Below are 13,216 nucleotides of genomic sequence, written 5' to 3'. Positions count from 1 at the left end.
AAAATTCAATGGAAAAATATCCTTGGGTAAGGATTTAAATTATTAATTAATTAGTTAATTAAAAAACGTAGAAGATTTGGTAACAGTGGGCTTACATTTTCACCTGGTGACAATCAACCACAGGACATGCATGCTTTCTCCCCACAGTTTCTCCATTCCCCATTGTACCATACACTATCCTATTTCCCTCATCTGGTCTACAACTCCTGATTTAAAATATCATAATGTAACAAAACTAGGAACAAGTTAAATATTGAACAAAAATGAGAAAGTGAAAATTATTGTATTTAATGGAGTGGAATATTATAATGCTTTTATAGTGGGCATTACTAGTTGACTCCCCAATATGTCTTTCTACTCCTCTGAATTATGAAGCAACCGTTGATGTAAGAACATCCAAACCTGTAAATAATTTGTATAAGAATTTACTTGAGACAAACTTACAACAATTGCCAGGAAGTTCTCAAATGCTCCGGAGAATAACAGTTATGCAATTTCTTTTGTGCATTTGAAATTAAGGAGGGAATGTAAAGAAGATTCCATGAGAGTGGAAGAAAACAAGGCAGGGAGGGGTTGGAGTACAAGATAGTCAAGCAAATGTGCTCTCTTGAGGGTGGTTACACCTTTGAGGGCTATTACTTCTGGCATTTCAAAGGTGTGTTAACCTAAATGCACAGGAACAATGGACGGGGCTTGCTTAAAAACCTGTCACTAAAAAAGTTATAGGCCTGGAGCATGACTACCCAACATGACCTGCCCAGCTGGGAATTTTTGATCAGATCACCCTGTGAGATTATTTTCCATAGAATATTTTCCTTTTTTGTTCACACAGCAATGATTCAAATGGGAATAGGCCCAGATCCAGGTGTGGGCCCTAATCGATGTACATAGTCAGCCGAATCTCATCCTCACCAGAGACTGTGAGTATTCATGGGTAGACACTAATGCAAGTCTAAATTGGTCCAATCATAAGGAAGGCCAGACCTTGTGTATGTTGGAAGAAGAAATGTCCTTTCCTCTTACTCTGGTTGGTGTGATGGGTGGATGTGAGTCCTATCGTTAACTGCCACTTTGCTACCATGAGGGAAGCCAGCCGGAGGATAAAGCGGACATAAGATGGAAGAGCTTGGCCGAAACCGGTTTGGCTCAGTGGATAGAGTGTCGGCCTGCGGACTCAAGGGTCCCAGGTTCAATTCCTCTCAAGGGCATGTACCAGTAGGGGGTGTGCAAGAGGCAGCTGATCGATGTTTCTAACTCTCTATCCCTCTCTCTTCCTCTCTGTAAAAAATCAATAAAATATATGTTTTTTTTAAAAGATGGAAGAGCTTAAACCCAGCTTGAAGCCCTACCCTTACTCTGGATTCAGTGAGTTCCCCAAACCAATACATTTTCTTAGCTATTTAAGAAAGTTTAAATTTGACTTTTTATTACTTGCAGCCAAAGCTAAATGTTTCATGCATGGTTACAGAAGAAAAAGCTGTAGTTACATTATCTGACTTTTCCAATGGAATGAATAGGTAACAGCCTACTTAGTAAATTTTAGAGGATCCTGAAAGGAATTTGACCACCCTCCAAAAATCCTTTCCTGAGTAGGTTACCTGAGAATACATCTTTTTTTTTTTTTTTTTTTTTTAGTTTTGAATTAAATCTTGTGCTTGATTTAAATAAACTTTTCCTGAAAAAAAAAAAAGAATACTTCATGACTCTAATCAGTAATCTTTTTTTTTTATATATTTTTATTGATGTCAGAGAGGAAGGGAGAGGGAGAGGGAGAGAGAGAGAGAGAGAAACATCCATGAGGAGAGAGAATCATGGACCGGCTGCCTCCTGCACGCCCCCTACTGGGGATGGAGCCCACAACCCGGGCATGTGCCCTTGACCGGGAATCGAACCCGGGACCCTTCAGTCCGCAGGCCGACACTCTATCCACTGAGCCACACCAGCCAGGGCACTAATCAGTAATCTTGTATAAATGAATTTGTTAGATGGGTTTTGTTGTTGTTGTTTGTGGTTTTTTGTTAATCCTCACCTGAGAGTATATTTTTTAAAATATATTTTTAAAATAGATTTTAGAGAGGAAGGGAGATAGAGAGAGAGATAGAAACATAAATGATAAAAGAGAATCATTAATCAGCTACCTCCTGCATGCCCCACATGGGATGGAGCCCACAACCCGGGCATGTGTCCTGACTGGAATCCAACTGTGACCTCCTGATTCATAGGTCGACACTCAACCACTGAGCCATGACAACCAAGCTGAGGATATTTTTCCATTGATTTTTTTTTTTTTTTAGAGAGAGTAGAAGGGAGGAAGAGAGACACACAGAGAGAAACATTGATGTGAGAGAGACAGATCAATTGGTTGCCTCCCACATGGGCCCCAACCAGGGCCAGGGATCAAGCCTACAACTGAGGTACGTGACCTTGACCAGAATCGAATGCAGGACCCTTCAGCCTGAAGGCTGACGCTCTAGCCACTGAGCCAAACTGGCTAGGGCTAGATGGTTTTTGAGTGTGGGGTGTTTTGTTTTGTTTTTAATAGTGGGAAGATTGGTAAAGAGATACTGAGAACCAGAGGAAGGAGGGAATCACAGAGGGAGCAAAGAGGAGCCTACATACAGAAGGCAAAGTTTTCTATTTTACAGTTTTATGTAGGGCTGAAATTCAGAGTAATTCAGGAAAACCATACTGAGCCTGTATGATCAGCCAGATCTATGTTTTTAACACTGAATCAGAATAAAATCAAACAATTTGTATATAGGGATCAGAAAGTTTCCTAGTAGTAGAAGAAGCCAGCAGAGCCATAAATGTCTCTCTGAATTCTAGCCAATGTGCTAGTTTTCTAATTTGATAAGAAATGAAAAGGATACCTACCCAAAACTGTTTCTCCCATCCCTTGTGGCAGATGTCTGATATTCACCTCACCATCAGTCTTCTTCTTTGGTTTGGGGTAACAAAATCACCTCAGAAGTGTATTAAAAATGCAGAACTCTATGCAGAACCCCTAAGAGATTCGGTAACTCTAGGATGGCACCCAGGACTTGTTTTATTTTAACTTTTTATTACAAAAGTGTTTAAGCACATAAAAAGAAGAGAAGGTAGTATGAGTCCTCATGTGTCAGTCACTCAGCTTAAACAATTATCAACATACTAGAGGCCCAATGCACGAAGATTCGTGCAAGAATGGGCCTTCCTTCCCCTAGCTGCCAGCACAGCCTTCACTCCGGCCAGAGCTGCCTTTCCACCTTCCCACACTGCCCAGAGGCCCGGAGCTGCTGGGGGTGTCCCGCCCCTGTCTGCTCAATGCCTGTGTATGCAAATTAACCCACCATCTTTGTTTGGTAGATTTGCATACTCACTCCTGATTGGCTGGTGGGAGTCATGAAGGTATGGTCAATTTGCATCTTTCTCTTTTATTAGTGTAGATGGCCGATCTCCTCTTCCTTACCCGTCAGTCTCAAGCATGTCTCCCATTCCAGTTCCCACTGGGCTTCAGCATGTCATTGGCTTCAGTTCCCTCTAGTACTTTGTGTTTGTGTGTTCCTTTTTCTAGGACCCAAGGTGTTCCCCTTTCTTGCTTTCAAAATATTGAAATTGGCAGCATCTGTTTGTTTTTTCAAAAATTTTAGGTTATTATCCAGCACTTTTATATTTTGGGAAAGATAGAGAGTCTTTCTTTGTCAGCCTAGTTCACCATATTAATATAAATTTAATTAATTTTTTTAACAATGTAAAAAAAAACCACACTGTTGAAAGGAACTCCTTTATGACAATGTAAAGAAGTAGTTGAAAAGGAATTCTACTTTGTTGTTCTTGTTGTTAATCCTCACCCAGAGGATATTTTTCCCATTGATTTTTAGAAAGAGTGGAAGGGAGTGAAGGAGAAGAGAGAGAGAAACATTGATGTAAGAGAGACACATCAATTGGTTGCCTCCCTCATGTGCCCTGACTAGGCCAGGAGTCAAACCTGCCCCCCAGGTACATGCCCTTGACCGGGAATTGAACCTGTGCCCCTTGGGTGTGCAGACCCATGCTCTAACCACTGAGAAGCACCAGACAGGACAGGAATTCTATTTTTGAAAAATGTAAAGAAACCATATAGTCAAATAGGGAGCCTGCCTCTGTAGATGTGGTGGCAGCCATGTTAGCAGAGTTCTGGCTCCCTACATTCTCTACACCAGGGACACAAACATAGCTTTGGCATGACCCCAAGTATCCTTGAAGTACTTTGCCACAGGCCTAGAATTTAGGCTTCGGGCATATAAGAAATATTCCTTAAATACATATGTTTTGCAGAAAAACAACTTCAAAAAATGACAAATACTTGGATGGTAAAGCCAGGAAAATTACCACTTTCCTCTTCTGAGTCAAGGCAAATTCATGCCCTCTCCACCAATTCCCTTCCCCTCCCACAAGACATTTTTTAGTCCCTTTTCCCCTTGCCACATAAAAAATAAGCTGCAAATTAAAAAATTTTTAAATGATTTATGTCTAAGTTCTACAAGAGTCTATCTAACATAAAAGTGTTAATTGGGGATTATTAAATGACAAATACTGTTGCTTTAGAATGTATTATAGAATTCCTGCCCTGGCCAGTGTGGCTCAGTTGGTTGAGCAACATCCCATTCATGGAAGGGTCATGGTTTGATTCGTGGTCAGGGCACATACCCATGTTGTGGGTTCGATCCCTGGTCAACCAATTGATGTTTCTCTCTCACATCAATGTTTCTCTCTCTTTATTTTTTTTCCTTTGTCTCTCTCTAAAATCAATTTTCTAAAAAATACATTTAAAAAAGATTCTTAATACTTTTTCTAACACTTGTCCAATTTCAGGAAGACTGTTACCATTCTGTCATTCTTTTATTTAATGACAATGACAACCTTCTGTGGAAGATCTTTAGTTTATGATATTTACACCTATATACATCATTACTAATAATTTCAAACTTCATACTAAAATCTAGGTTTTAGGATTATTTTTTAAAATATCTGTTTATTGATTTCAGAGATGGAGACAGAGAGAGATAGAAACATCAATGATAAGAGAGAATCATTGATCGGCTGCCTCCAGCATGTCCCATGCTGGGGATCAAGCCCACAATTCGGGCATGTCCCTGACCAGGAATCAAACCACAACCTCCTGGTTCATAAGTCAACACTCAACCACTGAGCCATGCCAGCTGGGCTTTAGGAATATTTTTAATAAAAAATGTGGGATGTGAGGGCGATCTGGCTGCGACATCTGTCACCCCATTGATCGCCAGGGTTGATTCTGGCTGGCTAGGCGGGTGTCCCCCTCCTCCCTCACCGATCCATGTGTGTCCCTCCCGAAGCTGCACGCTCGGTCGAAGAGGACGACCTTCCCTCCAGAGGAGAGGACCGGTCTTCGGTCAAGGGTATACGAGTAGCTGCGCTCCCCTGCTAGAACCTCCAAACAAGCTCTCAAAAAATGTGTCCTGTGATTATATATTTGTAATGTGTTATTTTATAAGGTAGATGATGAGTAAATGGATGTTCATTGTGTTATTCTCTACTAGAGGCCCGATGCACGAAATTCATGCAAGAATAGGCCTTCCTTCCCCTGGCTGCTGGCACTAGCTTCCCTCTGGCACCCAGGACCCAGGCTTCCCTCACAGCCCCAGCTTCCTCTGGAAGGTCGTCCAAAAGAACATCTGGTCTAATTAGCATATTACACTTTTATTATTATAGATGCTTTTTGGTACACTTAATTAAAATTGCATAATAATATTTAATTGAATTCCACCATCATTTTGTGTCTTACTTTGGATATATACCTTTCAATCTCTTTTTATAGAATTAATACCTCACTCTTACGTGCCTCCACAACACCTAGTACATACTTTCTTACAGTACCTATAACAATTTCTTACATTTAAAATTTGACCATCTATCTCCACTATTTTTAGCTCTCTGAGGACAAAAAGCATGTCTTTTTTTCCCCTAGTACCTAAAAAGTCAGTAAATGTTTACTGTAAAACTGATAGAATAAATGAATGTATTCACAAATTTTAGATATTGCTGAGATGTTTCTCTTCTCAATGAAACAACAAACTTAATATAACAAATTACTGAGTTTCCTAATAATTGATCATAAATTAGTCTTTCTTTGCTTGCAAGGGACAAAAAAAATTTTTCTCTACAAAGAGAAAGGAAGCTTTTGAAGAAAATAATACCTACAGTAAAATCAATGATTTTTTTTCTTTATTTATTAAGGTTTTACATATGTGTCCTTATCCCCTTATTGCCCCCCACCACTCATGCCCTCACCCCCCTGGTGTCTGTGTCCATAGGTTAGGCTTATATGCATGCATACAAGTCCTTTGGTTGATCAATGATCTCTTTTTTTAATATATTTTATTGATTTTTTTACAGAGAGGAAGGGAGAGGATAGAGAGTTAGAAACATCAATGAAAGAGAAACATCGATCAGCTGCCTCCTGCACACCCCCCACTGGGGATGTGCCCGCAACCAAGGTACATGCCCTTGACCAGAATTGAACCCGGGACCCTTTAGTCTGCAGGCCGATGCTCTATCCACTGAGCCAAACTGGTCAGGGCAATGATCTTTTTTAATAATTCTAATTTGTTAGTAATGTTTGTGACCCAGCCATTTTAGTAGAAGAAATATACTTAAGCCAGTCACTCCTAAATGCTTGCTTTCCACCTTAGTAACAAAACCCAAATTCTTTAATTAGAACAACTATAATTCCTGGCCTCCCTTGCACCCATGCATTCTGGTAAAAGAGAAGTGACAGAAATTTTCTTCAAAGGGAAGTAATGGGCTCTTCTTTCTTCCCTCTTACTACCTGGAACATAGGTATGATGGGTGAATATAGCAACCATCTTGGACCAGAGTACAAGAGTGCACCGTAGAGCCCTGACCAGTTTGGCTCAGTGGATGGAGCGTCGGCCTGCGGACTCAAAGGTCCCAGGTTCAATTCCAGTCAAGGGCATGTACCTTGGTTGCTGGCACATACCCAGTGGGGAGTGTGCAGGAGGCAGCTGATCAATGTTTCTCTCTCATGGATGTTTCTAGCTCTCTATCCCTCTCCCTTCCTCTCTGTAAAAAATCAATAAAATATAATTTATTTTAAAAAAAGAGTGCACCGTAGGTATGGGAGAGTGATGACCTGGGAAGAGTTTAGGTTCCTGGTGACTTTGTAGAACTTCCAACCCACCTGAAACACCAACTTCCAAACTTCCTTTATAGAGAATAAAACCTTGTATATTTAGTCTATCATTATTTATGGTTTTACTCACTGTAGTTGAACCTAATTCTAACCACTGCTCTTACCCTTAAACCTTTTTTTAGGGTCATACTTCTTTTAAGCTCATTCATATGACTTTAGAATAGAGAATTAAAATAGTTTCATAATAATGTAACCTTTAAAAGTGAAATTCTTTTTTAAAAAAAATATATTTTATTGATTTTTTTATAGAGAGGAAAGGAGAGGGATAGAGAGTTAGAAACATCAATTCAGCTGCCTCTTGCACACTCCCTACTGGGGATGTGCCCGCAATCAAGGTACATGCCCTTGACCGGAATCGAACCTGGGACCCTTCAGTCCGCAGGCCTACGCTCTATCCACTGAGCCAAACCGGTTAGGGCTAAAAGTGAAATTCTTTATTTGGATCCATCATACCTAAAAGAATAGATGATACAGGAAAGCTGTAGAATTTCAGTCACTATTTTATCTTAATTACTGTGTCTAAAAAGTATGTTTTGGTTCAATCATCTTTTTACTGAAAGGAAAGTCTGAATATTCTATATTCATTTATTTCAGGATGCTGCTGTAGTGATTGGTGAATGAACCTAATACAGGAATTGCTTTTTATTTTATTTTATAAATTTGGGCCTGCAATGCTTATTTCCTTCTAAGACTTGAACCTACAAGTTCTGAAAGGCTTCTACCGACTATACAGTAGAAAGTCTGTGTGTTCATTACAGTGAGCTAGTGTGATTTGTGAGATTACAGTCAAATCTTAACTGTTCTCGGAAATTAATTCAGAAGGGTGAGTTTTCCCCCCTGCCACAAAGATGTAAATTCCAACAAGTTTCATAACTTTTCTGCTCACTTATTCTTACAAACACTTTCAATCAGAAAGTTCAGCCTCAATCTGACATTTAGAAAGAAAAGCCGTGGAGAAAAGGCCTGTGGTCAGCTGCCTCTCCCTTTTCTGCTGACTTCCTCTTCCACTCAGTAACTGTTGTTTTTGGAGTCTCTGGTTGGAGTACAGGGAGGGAACAGGGCAAAAGGGAGCAGGAAGGTCTTACTTGGCTGGTACTACATGAGAGAGATGACTGTACTTTCTGGGACTTGCAGATGTTTAAAACTGGCTCTTTGTCTTGTGGGAACTTTTGTGAGTTCCTCTGAGGCTCACATGCCAATCAAGCTACAACTGGTCTAACAACTCCTGTGACATGGGCCAGGTATCCTATTCCTCAGGCCACCACTTCTCCCATAGCCTCAGATAGATAGATAGATAGATAGATAGATAGATAGATAGATAGATAGATAGATAGATAGATAGATAGATAGATATCCATGCCATACAGTTCTTTTCTCTTAGAGCTTAATTAATATCTCAAGAAGTTCTCTTGGACAGGAGTCAAAAAGATCTTTGGACTGGCTCTTTCTCCCCTTTGTGACCCACATCTGGTCTGTGGGAGGCATGATACATCCTTTGTCCTAATAAACTCTGAGGGAGCTGGCTGGTCCCAGTGCAACTGGGTATATCCTCTCTAATAACAAAGAGCCTGCCAGGCCCTCTAGCTTTTCCTGGGTGGGGAGTCAGACATCAGCCCTTTATACCCTTCCCATCATAGTTCCCTGAGCAATCCTGTAAGAATGCCCTCTCCCTCGGCCAGAGGTGAAGGGGCATGCACCCTCCCCTCCTTCACTCTAGTGAGTGGGATATGGGATGCACAGCACAGCTTTCTCTAAAGGACACTCTTCACAAACGCAGCCGCACTTTCCACTTTCTGACCCTTGCAGTTTTTAAGAACCATCTAACTAGTGAATATTTGCCTGCAATTACTGCTTGATAGTATGGTACTTCACTCTGAGAAATCACACCTGTTGCATTGGAGTGCTTCTGTAGAAAATTTCTATACACTCTCCTGTGACACCTGTTACAGCCTCAGGATGAAAATAGCTAAGGCTTTTTAAGACATGTTTAACCAAGAGAAAATAAGCATAGTTTTCCTGTATGTTATGCTTTAAAAACTAAAATCCTTATTAGAATAATAGGAATACTAACAGATAATGATAAACACAAAGGAGCCACTTACCTAGAATTTTATTCAGATAAAATCGCACACTCTTTTTGTCTGGCATCTGAGCTACATTTTGGATTAATAGCATTTTTCACAAACTGTCTAGCAAAACCAATATAAATTTTGATGAGCAGACTTCAGGGAACTCAAACATAGGTAACTGAGCATATTTCCCCAAAGAAAATATGAAGCATATGGTCTGACATTGGATTTGGCAACAGGACAGAATATTTGAAATTGGGACTTTCCAGAGAAAGAGAGCATATGGTCACTCTAGGCATAAGGGTGTAGCTTGGGAGAAGGCTGTAAGGTGTGAGGAATGCGCCAAAGAAAGGATGACTGAGTGCACTGAGATTAAGCGATTGTCTAATGTCATCAGCACTGACTGCAGAGCATTAAAAATAGAGCTTAGATATAGAAGCCAAGCAAGATCCCCTGAAGAGTTTCCTGCCCACTCTCCTCTCTCTGGTGTGACTGACACTAGCGCCTCCAGCAACAGCCCAGCAGGTAGGCTGTAGAAGTGGGTGATGATGGATTCTGAGGTAACAGCAGACATGAGGGTCAGCAAGAAACAGCAAAGGAGTTGAGAAATAGGCAGCAAATACTGCTGCAGGGACACTGATTGACTTCCTCCAAACTCCCAGCTTGAGACAAATACCAGCATTGTAACTATTTTTATTGAATAGCTTATATGTTCCTCAAATAGAAGAGAAAACCAAAAGATGTATTTTCCTTTTAAAAGGGAGATAATGTGTTTAACCCAAAGAGAAAACTGATTAGAATAATGGCATTTTGGTACTATCTGCTTGACTTCCTCTTATAAAAAGTATAAATTTGCCGAAACCGGTTTGACTCAGTGGATAGAGCGTCGGCCTGCAGACTGAAGGGTCCCAGGTTCGATTCCGGTCAAGGGCATGTACCTTGGTTGCGGGCACATCCCCAGTAGGGGGTGTGCAAGAGGCAGCTGATGGATGTTTCTCTCTGATTGATGTTTCTAACTCTCTATCCCTCTCCCTTCCTCTCTGTAAAAAATCAATAAAATATATATTTTTAAAAAAGTATAAATTAGCCCTAACCGGTTTGGCTCAGTGGATAGAGCGTTGGCCTGCAGACTGAAGGGTCCCAGGTTCGATTCTGGTCAAGGGCATGTACCTTGGTTACGGGCACATCCCCAATAAGGGGTGTGCAGGAGGCAGCTGATCAATGTTTCTCACTCATCGATGTTTCTAACTCTCTATCCCTCTCCCTTCCTCTCTGTAAAAAATCAATAAAATATATATTTTTTAAAAAGTATAAATTACCAAACATCTATATTTAAAATAAAGAGTACAATATTAATATGGGACTTCATGGGATAAACAAAAGTAAATTTTTTTAAGTCAGGGGATTTCTTAAGAAGGGAATAAGAGATTGAAAATCATCTAGAAACCTATTCAGGAAAGTAGTAATTTGTAAAAAACAAATATCTAGGTGATGATGACAAAGCAAATAATGACAACTCTTGGAGAGGGTGACAATTATCTTCAGAATTCGAGTTTGCTTCTTTGCATTTTAAGGTAGAATTAAGTGGTTAATCTCATATATACATAGTGAAGAAAATGGGCACATGATAGGAGTAGATAACTTTTGTTAAGTACAAAGCTAAAAAACATATTTAAATGTTTAGCCTATGTTTATATCCATAAAACAATAAGATACCTCTTTATCAAATTAATAAAGGTCAAAAACAATGATAATGCTTAGTGTTGTTGACAGTAGAAGTATACAGTTTCATAGATGACTAGCAGAAAAATAAAGGTATAACTTTTCTGGGAAGCAATTTGGCAAAATATAAGAAAAGCCTCAAAAGTAAGAATAGTTTCTGCTGTAAAAATTCTACTTCTAATATTTACTTTTGGGAAATAATCATAAAAATGTCAAGGAGCTCTGGCCAGTATTTCTCAGTGGTTAGAGCATTGACCTTTGAACCAGGAGGTCATGGTTCTATTCCCAGTCATGGAATATGCCCAGGTTCTGGGCTTGATCCCAGGAGCATGCAGGAGGCAGCCGATGGATGATTCTCATCCTTGATATTTCTCTCTCCCTCTCCCTCTCCCATCCTCTCTCTTAAATAAATAAAAACATATTTAAAAGTCCACTGATGATGTGTTATGATTTCTCTATATACACTGTGAAAGACTGACTCATTTCATATTATATCTTCTATGCATATACATGTAAAGAAATTTACAATACTAATAAAAAACAACTTCTGAATTATTAGTTATAATATGTGACCTCAAATTTTTTAAAAATCCTATAGCTATAGATATAAATGCTTACAAAAAAAAGAATGAAATATTAGCAGTGGAGATTATGGATGCTTATCGCTATTTGTATTCTTTTATCTTCTTTTTTATTAATAAAGATATACTATTTATGAAATAATATTTTAATAAGTATTTTATGAACAGGAGTATCCTCACTGAAGGTTTTCTCTCCAAATAATAAACAATCAAAGTGCAGAAGAATGAAGATGTCATGAAGGTGAGGCTGAATGACAGGGCCAGATGTTCAGGAGGGATGTCTAATTATCAGGAGAAACAACAAAGAACTTTTATATGTGCTCCAAAGATGAATGGGGGGGAGGGTAGGTACTATGTCCTTTTATTTATTTATTTATTTATTTATTTATACTTTAAAATTCTTCAACCGGAGAAATAAGCATTCATAAATTTTAGGGGGGTGGGATGGGATGGGATGAGGAAATTCAAAGATTTTTTGTTAGCAACTTTACTTTTAAGTGATTTACATTCTGTCACTGTTTGTTATCTCATCATCAGGGGAAAATAATTCATGATACTCTCAACCATTAAAATTATCTCATAATTTCAAAAATACATATAGAATGATCACTAGATGCTTTTGTAGCATCTTTCAAAATATTAAAAGGTTTCACCAACATCAAATAGGGTCCATAATAACCCTGTGAAGAGAATCAAACCAATATGATTCATAGGGTCATTGTCAAACACAGGTTTCCAAACTGCTTACACACAAAGGTGTCCGTTTCAGACAAGGTTCTTAGTAGCAGTGGCAATAGAGACCAACTCTTGCTGATTTAAGCAGAACAGTTTGATTAAAAGGATATTGGGTTACACTTACACAAAATTTTTAAGGGATATTGGGTGGCTCACAGAAATGCTGGGAGAGCTGAAAAATTTAGGCTTAAACTTAAGTGACAGGGATAAAACACCCACAGAACTGACCTGATAAGAAAGTGGCTAGAGTAACCAACCATCCTTGTCTTCGGTTTCCAGACAGCTTTCCATGCTAAAACTGGGAAAATGCTGGGCAAATTGTGACAAGTTTGTCACCCGACATCTGATGCCATGGCCATCAGCTCTGGCCACTTTTGCATTGGAAACTATAGCTTGCAGTAACATCTACTGCTACTAGGAGACAGGGAGAAAGAAAGGCGGAATGAGGGAGAGTCAGACTATTTCTTGTATCCAGCAAGGAGTCAAAGGTCCAGCATAAATGTCCAAACGAAAAGTCTGGGTTACATGCCTGTACCCTAGCTGCAAGGGAAGCAGAGAAGGTATTTGACATCTTCCACTTCCATTAGGGCAGTGGTCGGCAAACTGTGGCTCGTGAGCCGCGGTTTGCCGCTCTGTTGACTAATGAGTTTGCCGACCACTGCATTAGGGGAAAGACCTTGCTTACCACCAAGATTTTTAAAGTGAGGAATTCTCTAAATATAGGGAAGCCGTTCAGGTGGCCCAAATAATAACCAATTTCTACTACAGTAGGTCCTCGGGTTACGTCGGTCCGTTCCTATGGCACGACCTAATGCGATTTTCACCATAAGTCAGAACCCACCTACCTAAGCACCTACATCACTCACATGGAGCACATACACAGCAGTAATGAAGTGAAA

The sequence above is a fragment of the Cnephaeus nilssonii genome, assembly GCF_951640355.1.
Source record: "Cnephaeus nilssonii genome assembly, chromosome: 21".
NCBI classification, from domain to species: Eukaryota; Metazoa; Chordata; class Mammalia; order Chiroptera; family Vespertilionidae; genus Cnephaeus; species Cnephaeus nilssonii.
This window is presented reverse-complemented; position numbering follows the sequence as displayed.